The following is an 18277-nucleotide window of genomic DNA, read 5'->3' on the forward strand; positions in this document are numbered from 1 at the left end:
TATGGCCCAAACCCATAAGACGTATGAGGGATAACGCCCTTTGGCGTCGCCGAGCCCACTATTCACGGAAAGTATTTTCTAAAATATAAAATTGCATATTTTACTTCAAATAGGCTATAAGCACAATCCATACATTAATTTGTCCTATAATCATCTCAACCTAAGGTACGGCTTTTTTTTATTATTATTATTTTAATCCATTCAGTGCATTTAAAACTTTATAAAGGTCTTTCGTTGAATGTATACGTTAAAGTGAAAACACCTAATTCGCCAAAGAAAGTCTCAAATCTGATAACGACTTCGAATGTGATCACCTTAGTTGTACTAATAACGAAAAGCTCAAAAACAGGTGGGTCCAACCCGAAAAAAGCATGGCTTTTTTTTCGGACTGGGCCCACTTGGGCAAACCCTGCAGTATAAATGAACCAATCTTACACATATGTAATACTGAGAAATTTGCTGCACACCTTGTAGACAGCTGTATCAATAATAATCCAGTTTAAAAAGCACTACACGAGCAGACAGTTCTAGCAAAATTTTCCACTTTTTAAATATCTTTAGGAGAGTTACATTTCTGGTAGCAGAGCTTGCACAAAATAAGGAGAACCAGTACTACTTACAGATTGACTTCAGGAGGGCCCAGTACTGTGTGGACATATGGCATAAAAACTAGTGCATAAAACACAAACCAACTTGTGCTAGGTTGCCACTAAAAAGTACGAATGCTATCTGAATCAGGGCAGGAGCGCAGCAGGGGGACTCGATCGTAAGCGTCAAGTGGGCGCGACAATAGGGTGCAGGTGCATGAGCAACGAGCGGTATACGCATAAAGTTGGATAGTGGAAGAGCACACACAAATAAAATACTTCCAATATCACTCAAAATGCATTTCAATATGCTGTGCACTGACAATAATTACTTATATTCACACTCATTCCTTTACGAAAAATACTTCACATCATATTTTACGGTATCTATAAATTCTCTATTTGGTAGAACTATCTGCTCGAGTCAATCCGTTTAACACACATGAAACAAACTTGAAACCTGACAGGTCTAGCCCTGTGGAGACGAGCTACCCGTTCAGCAGCAAACCAGATCAGATTAGGACCTACGGCAATAGAAAAAAAAAAAAAAAAAAAGCCTGTAACGGCCTATAAGTATTCCATATGAATCAACATGGGAGAGAGATGAAAATGAATGATTATATAATTGGTAAATAAAAATGTGTATCATGGAGTAAAAACATAGTTGTTTAAGCGTTATAAACTACTATGAACTTCTTAGTCAAGAACTCAGTACTTACGTGAGAAATTACCTTTTCGACGGAATATATTGCACAAATCTAGACCTAAATTCATTGCACATATACTTTTTGTTAAATCGACTTCGTATCTAACAACAACCATTCTTCGGATGTGAACCTGCATTTCTCTGTACAGATTAACTTTAGGAAGACTTCAGTGTACGCACATGATTAAGAACTATTGCGCAAAAGACACTAACCAACTTGGCAACTAAAAAAGCACGAATGCTCTACCTAACAGTCTGGGCTGGAGCGCAGCAGGAGGGCTTGGGTGTTTGCGACGGGGTGCGAAGGTGGGTATACACAAACTAGGATAGCGCAAAACATCGTATGACAAAATTATTTACGTGATGTGCTTAATCATATATTTGTTCGTTACTGAAGACCTTACATGTAATATCCCGATACTGGTATGTTTAATTGCTTGCATACAATTCTGTTCCTAAGTATTATATGTATCTCCTAACTCCCGAACACTTCTATAGCTGCTCGTCAAGAGTTACCACATTGACTTCAGATACTTAACTAGCTACCTTATGGGAAAATTTGTCCATAACGGCTTCAACTACCTTTAATGCATTTGTACACACAGTCGCTCACAATAATAATCTGTTTTTATTATACAACGGCCGCTATGTCTCTGGCTCTGACAGTTCTGCACGTGGTCAAAACAATGTTGCCAATTTGTCCTTTATACACTATTTTGTTTGGCTTCGGTTCTGAAGAACTAGCCATTGTCACCAAATAACACTCCTTAACAGCACACCCAACACATACAAAGAAAAGAAAAAAGTTGCAATAACCAAACACGATCTCAAAGCACTTTTCACCGAACTATGCACAAACAAAAGGAAGAATACGGACCGGCAACAACGTCTGGTTTCCATGCCAGCGCGGTGAGAGCTCGGCCACTCATTGGACCTTATGGGGGGGTGTTAATGTAGTATCAACCCTCGCTTTCTTTTTCGCATAGCTGTCAAGAGCCAGAGATACAGCAGCCGTAGTATAGGAACTGCCAAACACAAATTGGATTTGGATAATAAACTGTCATGTAAACGTAACTTGTAAGGCAAAAGATACGTGGATACATATTGAACGCTAAAAGAAAATGTGACAAAATGCTAATCAATGTTTGGTAACAAGATGTGAAACAGAAAATGAACCAAAAATACCTCACTTTAAAATTCGGTTCCGATAACATCAACGGTATTTAGTTTCAGTATTAGCTAGAGGGCAAGGCATTCTGACAAGAAATACTGTTGATAGCAGCATAAGAGAAATGATGTGTAGAGCTGCATAAGCTGCAACAAGTTACATGGACTGTGGCGAATATGGGTAGAAAAGGTTAAAATAAAAGTTTCGAGCAGCGACAATTGGTAATCTATCATTCGAAAAGGCGTAAATACGCTGAAATATTACGCATCCCCAAGAGCACCATTGGAGGCACTGTCAGAAGGTATGGAATCTATACCACAAATTGGACAGCCCAGGAAATACGCAAGTCACGAACGTGCTATACTTCGAAAAATTAGGAGCAATCCCAGGTTAATTGCAGTGAGTATTGCGGCATCCCTAACTCCGAGTTGGGCAAGAATGTTAGCGCAGAAAGTCCGCAGTGTTGAGGGATTAGGGGTTTCATGAAAGAGTACCAAGAAAGAAACCGTTCGTAAAATCAATAGAAGAAAACGATTTAATTGCGCACAAGAACAGTCGGGAGAACGCCTTATTCGTGGACGTTGTTCAGCTGGACACCAGTATGTAGGGAGTAAAAATAATGAACAGTTAGAAAGTAAAAATCCGATGTCGACTGTGGAACATGGTGGGGAGCATGTGGTATGGGGGTGTATGTCGGCTAGCTGATTAAAGACACGTGTAAGTTTTACCAAGACAATAGTTCCAAGCACATAGCAGCGGCAGTACGTTTGTGGCTTCTGTGTAAATGTGTTTCCAATCCCTCCCGATGACCAGACTTAAACCCAATCGAACACGTGGGGAATACTGGATATACTTTCGACGCACACCAATCACTACCCAAGTAGCATTACGACGACGTATGGCAAGGGTGGGGGGAAACTTACTGACAAAGATACATACCAAGGTGTCTGAGCCGTATGCTTAGCCGGAAAGGACACCCTACCAAACATTGATTGAGAGAAACCGAATATTAGTTTGAGGTCCCAACTGGCAGCAAATGTAACGAGCTTCATTTCAGGTAAATTTTCTTTCACAATGGGAATTTTCAGTTTATTATTTAGCTACGTAATATCGGTTCTTGTTTACCATAGAAATGATTTTTTTTTTTGGGTTAAATTCCAAAGTTGGGCGTCCGTTTCCAGTAAAGTTTTTAAAATTTACAGGAAAGATATGGATAATTTGATCGTTTGTGTGCTTGATAATATATAAGTGTCTCGAAAAATCTGTTTATTTGTTATATATAAGCGGTTGTAAACATGGGACTATACGGCGAGCGGAGGGAACTATTTGGCGCAAGGTAACAAAGCAGTTGCATTGTGGGAAAGAAACGAGCATATATGTTATCAACATGGCGAATGTACAAGGGCAATGAAGTAACAGTTTTAACATTTGTGAAGCAATACGTTGATAACGAACGAGATCTAAAAGTTTGTGAAGAGCACGGATTAATGAACCTAGTTAACAAATTGCAGAAAGTGTGCAAAAGTGATAACAGCGAAAAAACTTGGCGAAAGCGGACGCCCAACTTCGGAATAAATGCCTTTTTTTTTTTTAGTTTATTTGTGAAATTGAAGTCAATAAGCGCTATGTACGCACTGGCGGAATATTAATGTGAACAACTGTTCGACACCATCTAAGAACACAATGCATGTAGATTTACACACAAATCAATTAAAATATTTCAAATTTGTTCTATAAATTCTACAAATCTGCTCCACCTCTGCCTTAAAGTAGCCAAGGAACAATCATATCAATTGGATATTACTAAAGACAATGTTTTCAAAATAACATCTTTATCAACCAGCAATGTATCCACGCCATCGCACCTGAACACCGGTTCCCTCTTCTTGTAAATCCAATTTCATCTTATTACTAATATTGCCTACAAACCCACGCCACATTTATAATACAATTACAGTGTCCACAGATTTTGTTAAAACACGGTTTAAAAAATCTGGACAAAATAATTAAAATATTAGTAACATACCTCACATTTGTCTTCCCCACAGCAGCACACCAAACTCAAAAAGAGACGACACGAAACGGAAAGAACAATTACCAGGTCACAAATATATTCCTTCATGAAAAAGCACTATTGCCAGGTGCATATCAACCCATGTTCAGGAAAAAATTTCTACTGAACATGGGGATTCATTGCATCACACTCTTTGTAATATTTGCGTACTGCAAATTAACGCAAAAAACTGGAAAAGTTATTGTAACTGCAATAAACAATATCGCAAACCAAGTCGCAAAGTTTGCGTAGAGTTTACACAAACCATCACAGATGTGCCTGGTAGAATTTAATCTTCCAAAATATATTATGTAAAGAGCTCCATTCAGAGGCGGACTGGGTATGTTAGGGCCTAGGCCGCGATTACCAAGGAGAGCCCTCAGACTTTAACACCAATTTCTAAAATAGTGTACAATGAACATCTGCGATGAGCCATCGCGTTATGCAGTTGTAAATTCGTTGTTACTTGGTAGTTTTTGCAAGCAATGATTTATCATTGGTCATTGGAAATTCGATGTCTCAGCTAGTTTTAATCAAACGGCTACAGAGATAATTCGTTAATCAAAGGTTAGTCACATACTAGTTAGTAAGCTTACTAACTCTTTACTAAGGAAAGTGCACTTTTTGGTATTCAGAGTCTACTTTTAGTACAACTAAAATGATAATTTGGGTATTATTAACTTATAGAACCCCAATGCATCGGTGACAAAAATAAATGTGGCAACTACGGAAAAGTAGATGAGCGCATGCGTAGCCTGTAAAAATGAAAATACATAAATTATGAAATACGAAATGTTGTGCCGCACGCTAAATCGTGGGTAAAAGATTAGACTCTGCTCTAGATTAATTAGTTTCACGTGATTAATTTCGTCCAATACTACGTCCTAATCAAGTCTCTGAATAAAATTTTTGATAACCATCCGTTAGTCAACCTCGTAGTACGGTTTTAATCAGTCATCAAAACGATTCTGCATATGTCCAGGATTTCCAAAAACATAAATGTTTGAGAGAATATTTTACAATTCTTATTGTATTGCCATATAGTAGCTAAAACACTAAACAAATAATAACCAATAACTTTTTACCGTGGAATGGACAAGACAGCTTACTGAAAATTGAAACACGAAACAACTAATAATAGCTTTTCACTGTGGAACACGACAGTTTTATTGAAAATGAAAAACACTGCTGAAGCACTAAACAACAAATAATTTTAAAAAGTTAAGATTCTTTTCTGTTCAAATGATGAACTGCTGAGTTCCTGAATAACTTTGTCCAAGGATACTAAATTTAACATGTCTCTTTTTATACTCGTTATAAAAATGTGTCCAAAATGTCAGACAAACTAGCTCTGAGATTTTTTTCACTAATTTTAACTTTGAGGAACACCTTTCACATGTCACTTGTGTGCATGGTAAAGACAACACATATTTGTATACAATGAAGAAATTATTAAAACAACTAGACTGATATAAAAATTGGAACAAAATTTTCCCTGCACATGACAAACAATTTTTACACGCGGTGTTCGCAGCGTCATTATCACTTTTGTTGTGAATATCGTTCAAAGATGTTCCATTTCGCATAGCGGGCTCAGATGCATAATCATCCCTTCTACGGATTTATGGGCATCATTCTCTTCTAGATCATCAAAAAGCAGAACGTTTTGTGACAGAGTGTCATACACGACAGAGAACTGCTGGTGCTCTTTGCATATTACCTCCTGTTTTATATGCAGTTCTTTCGCATGAACTCTGAAAGCTCCTGCAGGTACACCGTTATTATTATTATTATTATTATTATTATTATTATTATTATTATTATTATTATTATTATTATTATTATTATTATTATTATTATTACTATTATTATTATTATTTCCGTAAAGTGCTTTGGATTCAGCATTTGAGGTTCAGACAGTAAGTCTTTTGGCTGCTGAAATCTATCACTGACAAATGTAGCAGCTCTATTCAGAATTTCGTTGATTTTTTTTATTCTGAATAAATCATATTCATTTACATTTAAGTTTTTCCTCAGTTTATCTGTGGCAAGCTCTCCTGGCAATTCCTTCTTCTTTGAGATCATCTGGGTGGAAATTCTTCCATTTCTATCTTTACACTAGATTGCGCAAGCTGTTTATTTATCTTCTCACAAAATATTTTTGTATTTTCGCAAAGCATTAAACAGGCATCTTCTTTTGCCTCTATTTTCTTCTGAAGCTGCTGCTGCAAATTATCTACAAGTTTCCAGGCCGTAAGATAGTCCAATCCGTGAGACTGCATGTATTTTGAAACAGGTTCCGTTTCTGTAAACAAGTCCTGATACACAGAGCACATCATTACAGTGTTGAATTCTGTCCATTCATTCAGCAAAGTCTCAGCTTGAAATTTTGGTTTCGCATGAAAGGGCCTGTCCTGTACACCATCATTGAGGAATAATAAAAATGTAAGAAACCTTAATGATGATGAACAGTCGTCCTTGTTCTGGCTTCCTGTTTCGTAGGGAAACTCGTTAGTGTCGATTATCGCATTCAGTGCCTTGTTTTTGCTCCAGCATCGTGTTGCACCAACGCTTTGAAGTTTTCATAGTCTGTCATGTCCCTCGTGGCTTGCACCAATCATTTTCTTCCAAGCATCCATTCTTTTGTAGGATTCAGACAGGAACACAGCACTGGTTTGAACCACACCAAAATTCAGGGTTCTGCTAAGTTGAATTTGTCATAACCAAATTAAGAGCATGAGCCATGCAGTGGATGTAAATGACTTCAGGATTATCCTTCTCCATTAATGCTTTAACTCCTTTATAGCATCTACTATGTGACGTAACGTGAATCAACCTCATACAGTAGACGCAAAAATTATAACCGCCACTAGGTTATAAAAGGATTTTTTGTGGACACTCTGTATATTTCGTAAAGACAGTGATTCTTATTTTCGATTTGTACTTTATTCTGCGATGCATACAAGTTCTTTCTTCGGTGGGAATTGCTTCTTTCCCACACAATTGGACAAAGAAGTCTTTCATCGTTTTCTCCTATACATATTTAAAACATTGCTTTTGGTGAGAACATTTCAGTTAGTGACGAACCATTTCAGTGTTTCTCCCTGACTTATTATATGCACAGTATGTATTCTATAGTTATTGGGAACTGAATTGTGTTTTCTTTACTCCCTTATGAAACATTGCAATAGATTACAGAAGACCAGACCAGAACAGGTATTCAAGTGACCAAAGTGGCACCAATTGCGTTGTTTGCAGCTCGTTATCTGTTCTTTCTCACGCCCGAGTTATCGCAGTGTCTCGTACATTGTAGGCAGTTGACTAAAATTAACATAAATTATTTTCCGTATTCTGTTTGTATGTGCCTACAGGTGAGTTAACTGAATGATTTTTGGAATGAACTGCCAATACTCTTGAGTCGACCATTGCAGCCCATACCTTGAGCTTTGGTGCTCAGGGAGTTTGACTCCAGGTTTAGAAGCCGTAACCACGCACGTCGCGTCGAGCTTCAAGTATGACTTTGTATTAAGGGGCATAAGCTATTAGCCGGTGAAGGACGTTTTCTTACGGCTAGCCCCAACTAGTGAAGTTCTAGGTCCGCAGACCTTGTGCGTACATGTCAGTTACATACGCGTCCTCCAACATCAGCACTCTACTTTCTCTTTTAATTTGCTGAAGACTCATCTTTACGCTGCAGGGTTGTTGGCGCAGCAACTGGATTCTTCGTAGGATTGTTCCAATAACTTTTCCCCCAGTGCTAATCCCCCAAGTGCGTCGATGGTGTGAGAGAAGCATTTGTAGTGATATCTGAATTATAATCATATATATATAAAGGGCTATATTGCCTTAAAAGGGCAAAGTGTGATTTTAGTGACGAAAATTATTATACATATTCAGTGTTCAGTGTTGTGTTCATTCCTCTTCGCTATTTTTTTTATATAATAGTGTTCTAATAAATAAGTATAGTGTTATTTAATCCAGTGTGTTTTCGTTGTTTGTATGAGTGATATTTGTGTGCGTTATGGTCTGGATGACCGCCTGATCGTCCGTGAGGTTTTCGAGACGAGACACCCGAACCTCTCGGCGCCTAATGCTCATCTCATTATTGAGACCGACGAGCGATTTGGAAACAGTTTGTAACCTCTTCTTGGAGAGGTCCTTCATCGTCCTGTCCAGGTAAGTTCAAGTATCAGGAAGATACTTATTGGTAGGACCACGAACAGCGAACAGATTACACGGAGTGGTTACAAATAAATGTTCACCCAAATAGAGACCTCGAATCGAATTGGTTACAAAATAATAATTTGGCCACTAAGGAAACCACTGCAGGGCTACGTCTATTCTGAGCAGGTGGTACTCTAAAACGTCGTACATTGTCTTCTGATTAGCAATCACGTTATTTAGAGTCTACTATAGTAATTACCTACACCATTATTTTCAATCTCGTACTTCATTGGCATCATCGCCTACTAAACATGATTGTGATAGAACACTTTTATTCCAGAGCTGGATACAATTATGGTATTTATGCTGGCAAAAAAATCCATGTCAGCATTGTAGCATAAGCTCCAGGAGATAGTTCCAAAAAATACGAAGCATGTTTTCTGTTTTAAACGAACTTGATATTTGGACTAGGCAAAAGTAAATACATTTTCAAAAATGCGTTGTTTTCCCATTTTTGAGTTTTCAAATATAGACCTACAAGACTTGTTAACATCCATAAAGGACCAATTAACCTGTGGTTAAATGTGGGCCCAGTTACAAACCAGGCACCAGTCTCAACGATGAGAGGACACTAATGCCCAACATAATTAAAAACGGGCCTAGGGCCCCAACTGCTCACTGTAATGAAAGGAGGGTCCCAACTGATCAATATAATGAAAGACTGCCCAACATGAAAAAGGGCCCATGACCCAAACCTCCAACATAATGAAAAAGGCCCCAGGATCCCAATTGTTCAGTGTAATGAAAGAAGGGCCATGACTGCCCAATATATTGAAAGAAAGGCCCCAGGCACAAACTAAAACACAATTTCCAATAACAAAAGACCATAGTGAAACAAGAGCCTAGTCACAAGTCCAATAAAAAACGGGCCCTATTGAAAAAGTTAACTCACTGATGGGAGGATGGAAGAGAAGAGTGTGTTGGCAGCATAATAAATAATCAGTGATCTACTGAATTATTTAGCTTTCTTTTGTTTTAGTTTTTACTTTCTTTATTTATAGTTTTCAATATTTCTTTTTTCAACGGGCTGAGGCCGCGACTGCGGCCTTGCGGCCCTCGCCAGTCCGCCCATGGATCCATTGTGTAGTACTATGTGTAACGCAACGAAAAATGTGTGTTCTAGTTTGCGGTAAGAACTGCGTTACGCTTTGAGGAGGTTTGTACAGAATGATGCCTTTAAAGGCCATATTTTGTACCAGTAAGCGTAAAAACTAGTGGACCGGACCTAATGGAAAAAGTGCAGCGAATAATCGTAAGTCCTGTACCGATTATAGAAACTAAAACGCCTATTTTGAGTTGTAGCGAGGCAAACTCTTTACGGGATCAGACTTCATAATAAAGCTGGAGAAATAAAGAAGCAGAAATTAGAATTAAATTTTCTGAAAGTAAACATGAGCATCATTCCTACCATTCGTTCTTTCAGAAAAATTGTCCCGGGGGAGCACACTTAGTATTCCGGGGGCACTGCTGGTATTATTCTATTTATTATTATATTATCGACGAATTATTTTGGTCTCCTCCAGGGGGGCACTCTCAGAGCTCCGGGGGTCAGTGCCCCCAAAAATATGTCTGTAAGAAACACTGATTCCTACCATTATTCACAAAAATTGTGAAGCATATGGCAGCGCAAAACGTGCAAAAGGTCTATTATATCTGCTATACCATTTATCGGAAAGTAAAGTTCAGATATTCTATTGCGTTGACGCAATATTTGCTATTTAATTTACAATAATCGATACACTAGATATAAGGATTTTTTTTTTATTTATTGTGTGTTGCGTTGCTGTATGTTATCGAACCGTTAAGATGGTATAGGTCTATGTGGTATTTGTTGAATTGAACGCTACATTACTGTTTCGTTCTGTGCTCCAGAATTGAGTTAGAATAGTTAAGCGAACTACGAAGACAAAATTGTGTTCCTTGTGTTCTGGCTATGTGGCTCTGTGAAGTTACTTTTAGCACTTCATTCACATTCGAACTCAGTGTTCAAAAGCTCTGGCAATATTAAAAACTTGTACAAAATACGAGACTGTCTGTCCAAATATACAAAGCTACTCCTGACAGAGACACTGATACTGTCTTTGATTATTATTGTAATGTTATATATGGCCCACTTATTACAATAAAGCAATGCTATTCTGATTCAAGAGGCATGAAAATCATTAATCCGCTTCTGTTACAATATACGAAAATGCGATCATATTTTGCATATTCTGAACAACAATAGCATCCTGACAATGTCCAGGCACGTAGCCAAGAGAGGGTCCGGGGGGTCCGGACCCCCCTTCGAGACCAGAAATTAAATAAATAAGGAAGGATGAAACAAAATGAAATGAGAAAAAGAAGGATCAGCGTTAAAATAAAAAATAAAAAAAAAACTACAGGAAGCTTTTGATTACTCTTTCTTACGAGGAGATTTGTATTTCTTGCAATACATGGTGAGGTAAGCGAGATTCCTGGAAGAGTCAGGGAATTTGAAATTTCTAGAAAAGTTACGGAATTCTCTGAATTTCTGCTACAAGGCAGAGAAATTTCAAACTTCGGAAAGCATAGTGCCATTGTGTAAGAGCTGGATGTTTTTTATCATAATTTTTCGTTATCGCATAATTGCAGTATCAAACATGTTATTTCAAAAACAATTTTCTACTCCTCCTTTAACCTGTCATTTGGAGCAGACAGGAGTTGACGGAATAATAATAATAATAATAATAATAATAATAATAATAAAATGTGGAAAAAAGTTCTATTAGCATTTGATTCGACAGAGAAAGAAACGCAGATATTGTAAAATATTTTACAAGACATTATTGAATATGTATTTTTTTTTTTTTGGTAATAGTGAATATGTACTTTTTATAATAGTTGAGGTCATAATGAAAGGAAAATTGTTATATTTGAATGAACAGAGGAAGGACATAAATAATGTAAAATCTTTTTCAATACGTTTTTTATTATTATTATTTTACTCGAGATTTCTTCATAGTTTATTAAAATACTTACCAACATATCCTCATTTTATTGTCCTAACAAACCAATATATGTCGATTGTAAAGTAGTTTAGATTGATCGAGTCCCTGAGCATTTAGAATTTCATGTTACGCCCCCCCCTCCCGTCGTTAGGAAATCCAGGTTTAACGAACCAATATATGTTCCAGTAAAATAGTTTAGAATGGTCAAGCCCCTGGTATGATGACCATAGTATTTCATGTCACGGACCCCTTCTTTCACGAAATCCTGGCTACGTGCCTGCAATGTCCAGAAAACGACATTTGCATTATTGTTTTCATTTATAAAATTCTTTAAATAAAACGTCACGCTTATTTATACAAGATACTCACTACTAGGACTACTATTCACACGCTATATTGTAGAAATATCTTAACTCCCCCCCCCCCTTCTCAGCATTGTCCATGACAACCATACCTTATTGTCCCTATGTTATAGATCGTTTTGTGTTCGTTTTCATGTTCGTGTTTGTATGTATGTATGTTTGTTTGTTTGTGTGTTTGTTTGTTTGTTTGTTAAAAATAGGCTACCACTAAATGTATAACTGAATTGTATACTTAATGTATTTGTATAACTACCATTTGTATAACTAAATATATTTCTTTAGGTCGTAGAGCAGCAATATTCTGAACTAGAGGTCTGCACAGGCCGGAATTTTTAGCCCGCATATTTATAATGTGAGGCCCAGCCCAAGACAGAAATATGTTTTAGCATTTAGGCCCGAGCCCGACCCGAGCTTGTGTGAAAATCAAATGACCCCGAAATAAGTCCGAATTATAGATACACAATAGTTAACGCAAAATCGTATTTTTATTTTGAGCAATTAGAGGTTTAATTTTGCAGTTGTGCTTTAAACGTTCTCCAGAAAGAACGGTCGGATAAATATCGTTGTACAGAATATTTACGAAGTTAGGTCCGAAAAGTCCCGAAAAATATGGTGGTATATTTAAAAATTTACTACCCGAACCCGGCCAGGATTTGAAGTGATATGTGCTTTATATTTCCAAGTCCGGCCCGCTGGCCGGGTCAGGCTCAAGCCTCCGGGTTCGGCTCGAGCCTGTGCAGACCTCTATGCTGACCTTCGTCTTCTTGAATATAGCCTTTTAAAACTCAATTCAATTCAATATGAACCATGCATTGTCTCTTGGTTGGAAGCAAGTGAACCTACCGGGTTTCTCAAGAAAAGTCAGTTAGTTTCCCACTGAAGAAAGTATGAATTTTCTTTGGAAAACCGATGTTTTGAAGGAAATGAAAAACATTATAATATTATCTAATTCATACAAATTAATTCATCACAGTCTAATTGTAGCACATTTTCACTTTTTCACTAAAACGTAGCTATGTGTATTGTAATCCCATATATTGCCTACATAAATAGCTAGATTATTTTATTTTCTCTTAAAATTGAAGAGAGCTTGATTCAACTTATTCTATTACTAACATTCCTGTACTTAATTTGCTATAAGAAAAGTGTTTAAATAAACACGTAACAGACAAATTCCGTTTGTAAGGCTAGGAAATCGTTTGGAGGGCCGATTACTCCCTGCAAATATTAATATATTTTTTTTTCGAAAATGCCTGGAAAGACATTAATAACAGATATATTGGTCTAATCGTTAATATAAAAATCTTTGGTTTTAAGAATCGGAGTAATAGCAACAGTCCTTCTGACGTACGAATAAATACTAGTATTAAGATTCCAATTGAACTAAGAGGCCAATTCAGAAATAATATCAGGTATTTCCTTCATAATTAAAGCTGGAATACCATTAATACCAACAGGTGATTCAACCTTTAGTATTTTAACCCACAAACGCCCAAGACCAGTTTTATTCGTTAGCAACTGCCTGAACAATACCGTGTTCCATCGAAAACCTGAGAAGAAAACTGAACGAAATTCGTACAACAAGAGAACGGGTAGTGTGCCTGAAGTGGAACAACTGGGTTTTGGCTAACTGAATTATATAGCTCATGTAACGTAGTGAAAAATAAAGTGGGTCACTGGTGGCACAAGGAGCGTTTGTGGGTTAATTGCCTCTAATACCTGTAGAGTCGAAATCATAGGTGGCTTCATAGTACAAAAAGTTGTTTTACGTAACGGAAGAACTTTCAATATCCGTATCAGGAAACACCTGGAAAACTGATGCGAAATACTCGGCGAAGAAGTCAGCTAATAGATTATTATCAATCATAATTGAGTTATCCCCAAATTTTCCTGATGAATGACAATTAGCAGAATTAAGATACCTTCAAAATTTGTTAGGAGAGCTGCTCGCTCAAGTAATGAACGCTTAACGAATGAATGAAGTACTTTCAATTGTAATTTTAAAACTTTGCAACAAGGTAAAGCGAAAACAGTGTAATAAACATAAGATAAAGTCATATTGTATTTCGTATGAGCAGAGTAATTTTCCTTTAATAAAGAAATACATTTTCAGAATGTCATAAGGGATATTTAGATTTTCTAGATCTTGACACTGAAACAAAAATCTTTATAGTTGATATTAGGACTTTCTCTATTTTACGAGCGAATGTATTGATATCATTACCTAATAAAGTATTACACCGATCGATTTTAAAGAGCTTAGAACGCAGAAAATAATAATACTCTTTAACAAATTTAAGACGTTCAAGAACCATAGAATTTATAGGCTCGCAACGAAAAAGCTTAATTTTAATAAAATGATATATATCAGGAGATACTATGTACTCACAGTTTTTGTTAGAAAAATATTAACATTAGATATAACCAAGTTCAAATTAGAAACTGGTGATTTCACAACTTAAATTTGTGTTATCTAGAAAGTTTGAGAGAGTTTAAAATTTGATTTGGAATCGTATATTCCAGGAATTGGCTCATTTTTGATCCAATCAATTTTAGATATAATAAAACCCCCAATCTCCAATTATCAATATATCATAATTCAGAAAATTCAACTTACAAGCAATATAATTTACAAAATCTTGAATTGAAAACCCAGGCTGAAGATAAACACATGATATTAACACATTTTTGGTTCATTTATTATACATTTTGTGTATTTCAATCAAAATCCATTCATTTAGTTTTTTTTCTAAATCGTATATTCGATAAACAAGAAGGTGATTTTTAACGCCCAGCAGAAAGTCGTTGTCATACTGTTTATCTGTCCTAAAGCTTATTACATGTACGTATCAAGAAAATAACAACCGTTGTATGAATCTGACAACCAAGTTTCAGTAAATACTATCTATTATATAAAAGAGAACGCACAAATCCTTTGTTAGCTCATCACGCTAATACGGCTGAACCAATTTCTTTCATTTTTGGGGGGTTATTAGGATTTGGACCCTAGATGGTTTTTATCATATCACTTTAATTTTTAATTACCAGTGTCTTGAGATAATTGACCATTCAAGTGTCCATAACGTACAAATCCTTTGTTAGTTCATCATAGGTATAAAAATAAACGTATTTATATGCAACCCGCATGACCGTGTCACTCGGCGGGTTAACATAAATGACAGGCGATATAATGTTAACATTTACTGCAATCTACTATGGTTTTTATCATATCACTTGAAAGCGAAAAAGTAAAAATTATCTAAGTAACAAAGTTTATTGCGTTCCGGGGTGACCGCAGCGAAGCGGGGCGGGTTAACATAAATGACAGGCGATATAATGTTAACATTTACTGCAATCTTCTATGGTTTTTATCATATCACTTGAAAGCGAAAAAGTAAAAATTATCTAAGTAACAACGTTTATTGCGTTCCGGGGTGACCGCAGCGAAGCGGGGTGAACGCTGCTAGTTACATCATAAATACTATTACAAGAAAAATATAATCACACATAGTTCTAAATCCACGCACATCTTGATTATCATATCCTAAGACTGGTGATGTTTAGTGTAAGAATCAATATTATCAGTAAGTTCCTCCTGATTAGGTCATCATTATCATCATAGGTATTCTGCCCTTATTGGCGGACACTGACTGCAACTGAGAAGTTTCGATGCTCTCCAGTCTTCCGCTAATCTTTTCGTCTTTACGTACGATTTTTCTATTTTGATATCGTCCATTAATTGTAGTCTCCTTTGCTTCTTCCCTCTCTTTTCTACCACCATAGCCTCTAGCACGTCCCTCATGATATTATTCCTTCCTATCCAATGTCCCAACCTTTAGCCAATGTCTCTTCCTCTTCTTAATAATATTTAAAATTATTCGTTTCACCCACCATTTCTAATACCTTGTTAATCGTTTTCCGCTCGACCCGGTTCATTCTCTCCATTCTTCTCCATACCCACATTTGGGAAGTTCCAGTCGGTGTTCATTACTGTAATGTCCATGTTTCTGACCCATACGGTATCTACAATACTTCACACGAAGCATTTTGTGAGTCTCTTCCTCAACTTTTTATTCAAGGTCCCACAAAATAGTATTTTATTCCTCCTAAAGGCTTCTTTCGTTATTTTTATGTTTGCTTTTATTTCAAGCTCAAATTTCATATAATCACTAATAATACTACCTAGACATTGAAAACTAGTCATTTGTTCTATTTTTTTTCCTTCCAACTTCTATATTTTGTCATCGACCTCTTCGTTCCAAACTTCATGACTTTTGCCTTTCTAACATTTATTTTCATTCCATATTGTTCACAGTCCTTGCTCAAGTTTTCTAACATCTTATTATTGATTTTCTCTTCAGATTCAGCAACAAGCGCCATATCATCTGCAGATCGTATACACTTAATCATTCTATCTCCTACTGAAATGTCGTCTTCATTTTGTAGGATATTTTTCATTATCTCTTCTAGATAGATATTAAATAATATAGGCGAGAGACAGCATGCCTGCCGAACTCCCCTTCCAATGCTCTCCTTCTGTTATTTCCTCCCCTATTCTAACACTTACTTGTTGGTTCATATTAAGGATGGCCAAAAATCTTCGAATCTGGACATTCCGGATCCAATGAGATCCAGATCTGGATCTGGATCCGAAATCCGCATCTTAGATCTTGATTCGTATCCAAACATACATCTGAAATTATGGTGATAAATTTGAATATCTAAAATTCCTTCAAACATTTTTCGGATTTAGTAATATAGTAGGATGCTGTGCTGTTAAATGTTTCTATAAGATTATGCTACCTTCGTTCTTTATTTTAACTTTGCAACATTTACATGTTGCACTTTCTTCGGAAGACTCTTTAGCAAAATGCTTCAAAGTTTGACTTCTTGCTATTTCAGAGTATAGCGAACTTAATCGTCTGAAAGAACTGATGTAAATGGTAACAAATTATTCTATTCATTTAATTTATCATTTCACTTTTATAAAGTGTAAAGTTTAAATCTTGAGTTCTGTGAGAAATAAGAAGTCATTATAGAGGGTAAGCGAGACTAGGTAGAAAGAGTAGGAAACGCTGTTATAGGTTCATGTATTATGACTCGGTGCTGAGCGGGACGCTAAACTTCAAACAACCAATTATACTGACACCGATTTATATAACAGTGAAATTCACATCTCGTAGTTGAAATAATATACAGTATTCATTCCTGGTACACGTTTCTGTTTTTGTTATTATTGGCGCATGCCTATACCCTATTTAAAAGGGTTAAAAATTGAGGGGCGCCAGCAGAAACAATTCCTCAAAAAATTACAACTCTGTTACTAAATGACTTCTGACTTCTTACTTCCTTGATGCTTTCCCACCAGCTGCGTAGAGATATATGTGTTTGAACATATAAGCACCTGTTCCGGGTCAGAGCAGGGTGTAGACGAAATCCTTAGGCCATAGCGAGATGATTCGTCCATAGGGTATTAAAACTATTAGGGTTAGGGCAGGATGAAGCTGGGTCTGCGCGGGGATTTCTCTGTAATGAGGAAGCGCGTTAGGTATGTGCACAAACAAGATAAGTGCAAAAAACATGTACCAACCAGTAGTAGGTGAAGTTACAAGCTATCATTGCACTGTAAGTTCAAAGTATGAACCATAATTTTTAATGTTGCGTTTATGCTAGCGGGCGATACATGTTCTCCGCCTACGTTAGTAACTTCTTTAAACATTACTCTTCATTTTTGAATTAACATATTTTACCTGGAATATGCAACATAGGGATATGTCTGTAGAGAGCAGGTGCGTTAGCAAAGTATGCGCGTAAGTGAAGATTTGATTAGGAGATTGTTCCTGCGATAAACACGCATCATACGAACTTTCGAGGAATATTGTGACGCATTAGTATTTCAATTTGGCAGTAGTAGTAGTAGTAGTAGTAATAGTAGTAGTACTCTGCAAGAGACTGGGGTTATATATTTCACTTCGGCAGTGTAGGATCAATCTCCTTCAAGATATGCAACCAGCAATGCTGCCTTAATATGCATATAAATTTTTCTTTCAAAGTGACTGAGCTCTTGGTTACTGGCAATAGCTACACTGTTAGAGGAAATATTGTTTTCACTTAAAGGAAATATTGCTTTACGAATACTGAGCTCTTTCGTAATTACTTATTACTGCTCGATTCTTGCTTTTCTTCAACCTTTTAGGTGATTCTTAAG

General features: G+C 36.6%; 1 protein-coding gene and 1 long non-coding RNA gene across 11 annotated transcripts in view; one reads left to right on the top strand and one right to left on the bottom strand.

Annotated features, from left to right (window-relative positions):
- Window positions 1-4632, bottom strand: part of LOC145668545 (uncharacterized) — a 66838-nt gene extending 62206 nt beyond the window's left edge. The window contains exons 1-2 of one of the 8 annotated variants that reach the window (XR_014128042.1): window positions 3190-3374; window positions 1307-1424 (exon numbers count right to left, since the gene is read on the bottom strand). This is a non-coding gene — a long non-coding RNA (uncharacterized LOC145668545). Of the gene's footprint in view, window positions 1-1306; window positions 1641-3189; window positions 3375-4487 lie in introns of those variants that run through there. The other 7 variants (XR_014128044.1, XR_014128043.1, XR_014128040.1 and 4 more) reach the window with 7 other exon arrangements.
- The window catches only part of LOC145668544 (cathepsin L-like peptidase), a 236802-nt gene that overhangs the window by 76509 nt on the left and 142016 nt on the right, over window positions 1-18277 (top strand). Inside the window, exon 1 of one of the 3 annotated variants that reach the window (XM_081736530.1) lies at window positions 3402-3518. The exons of the other annotated variants lie outside the window; for them this stretch is intronic. The gene's annotated coding sequence lies outside the window, so the exon portion shown is untranslated. Of the gene's footprint in view, window positions 1-3401; window positions 3519-18277 lie in introns of those variants that run through there. 3 annotated transcript variants of the gene reach the window in all.

This window comes from Thermobia domestica, chromosome 13, assembly GCF_964235325.1.
Source record: "Thermobia domestica chromosome 13, izTheDome1.hap1.1, whole genome shotgun sequence".
In the NCBI taxonomy this organism is placed as follows: Eukaryota; Metazoa; Arthropoda; class Insecta; order Zygentoma; family Lepismatidae; genus Thermobia; species Thermobia domestica.